Source organism: Plecotus auritus, assembly GCF_963455305.1.
Source record: "Plecotus auritus genome assembly, chromosome: 6".
NCBI lineage: Eukaryota > Metazoa > Chordata > Mammalia > Chiroptera > Vespertilionidae > Plecotus > Plecotus auritus.
Genome location: NC_137773.1, coordinates 38,428,988 through 38,431,049, shown reverse-complemented (window position 1 = coordinate 38,431,049; position 2,062 = coordinate 38,428,988).

Below are 2,062 nucleotides of genomic sequence, written 5' to 3'. Positions count from 1 at the left end.
GCCCAGTGCACAAATTTGTGTGTGGGTGGGGTCCCAAGGCGAGTCAGGGAGGCCTAGGATGTGATCAGCTCTCTGGGCTGGCAGTAGGATGCCCTTGCGGGCCTGGGATCCGGATCCGTCCTGCTGATATTCTTGTCGGTTGTCGGGAGCCACCGGGCAGCCGCTTTTATAGTTTCTTCCTTGCGGAGTGTCTAGGGAGGGGAAGTGGCCTCGGTACCTGAGGCTGACTTCCAGGAGGCTGGCGGCACTGTCAGGATCATGCTGGCGGCGCCAGTCCATCGGTGACTGGCCTGTTCTCTGGCGATTGGAACCTGCAGGACTACTGAGGGAGTGGCTGCTTCTGGGCTGGTGGGCTGCCAGGTTGGGTTGGTCAGCTGAGCGGCACTTCTGCTATGGGAGCACACTGACCACCAGGGTACAGCTCCTGCATTGAGCATCTGCCCCCTGGTGGTCAGTGCGTGTTATAGCGACTGGTTGACCACGTAATGACCAGTCATTACGATTCTGGTCATTCAGTCGTTCAGTCGTAAGGGTCGTTTAGGCTTTAATACATATAGATGAATGCTTTACCAAAACTCATCAAAATGTGTACTCAAGATCTGTGAATTTCACTGCATATAAATTTTACCATAATAAAAAATTCAACCAAAAGAGCAAAGTAAGGAACTAAGTGCTTATGTGAGAAAAGTTAACAAATCAGAATAAGCGGTATAGCCCAATATCAATTACATAAATTAAAAATACATGCACACAAAACAATAATACATGTTTTATAAAATACATACTGAACATAAAAAACAACACTCAACAGTATTGAATGTAATTTTGGTTGTGGGATGTGGTGGGGAAGGGAGTAGTATATAGGGAAAAAGGAGAATAAATGATTAAAATGTGAGTTGCATGAATTTTTCAAGTACATTTTACTTTCAGGTATAGCCTTCTGTACTAAAGTCCAAAATTAAAAGAAAATTTGTTACTAGAATTGTATGAACAATCTTTTTAAAGGAAATTTTACAAATATATTTAAATTAGCAATCTGTCTCTTAGTTTTTCCAATCTACTCAAGAGTAAAATTTCTCTTGGACTATTAAAGTTCTATGAAACTTGGACTCTGAAAATTCTTCTCAATGTATTCAAAAGTAACAATAGATCAATAAAAATAACTCTAAAAATTCTAAAATGCACATGACTGATTTTTTTTGTAAGAAACAGGAGAGAAAATAGGTCTGTAGCAAAGCAGCTGAACCCCAATTATCTGTTTTTCACACCTATTGAATAAGAGATTCATACCTGCCATTTATAGAAGTGCAGTTTTCACAGAATTCTTTTCCCCTATATACTACTCCCTTCCCCACCACACCCCACAACCAAAATTACATTCAATACTGTTGAGTGTTGTTTTTTTTGTTCAGAATCCTGAGGGTGAATATTCAACACCTTCATGGAGTGCAGTTTTGCAAATAAGATGTATATTTTAAAGTATAGGTTATTCGATTTTTAAGAAGAATATTTGCACAAGCATTGTAATTTGTATGTTAAGACAGAATTACAGTTCTTCATGGCAGAGTTTATACCTAAGACTGTTCTAAGCTTGGATGCTGTTTCATAGGTTTGTTGGTTCCAAATTAGGTAAGACTGTGGTTTTTAAATGATAAAATCAATATCACAGAGTTATAAACATGACACTACAAAATGCCAGCATATTAACATGTATTAGTCAAGCACTAATAAAACACATTTGCAGATATTTTGCTGAAATGTATGAAAAATCTATGCATTCTGTCTTTCTGACACAATCTTTACAGGTTTCATAATATTGGCTTAGTAGTAGTATAAACATTTTTTTTTGTTTTCATTATTATTTTTAAATGTGTCCTCAAAGTGGCAAATATCATCCTATATAATAAAAGCGTAATATGCAAATTGATGGAATGGCGGAACGACCAGTCGGCCGGGGGTGGGGTCTGTGAGCAGGTGGTGCCAGGCCAGCCAAGGTGCATGCCATCAGGCAGAGGGAAGGGATGGCAATGGGAGAGGGCGGCAGCGATGACCAGCGGTGTTG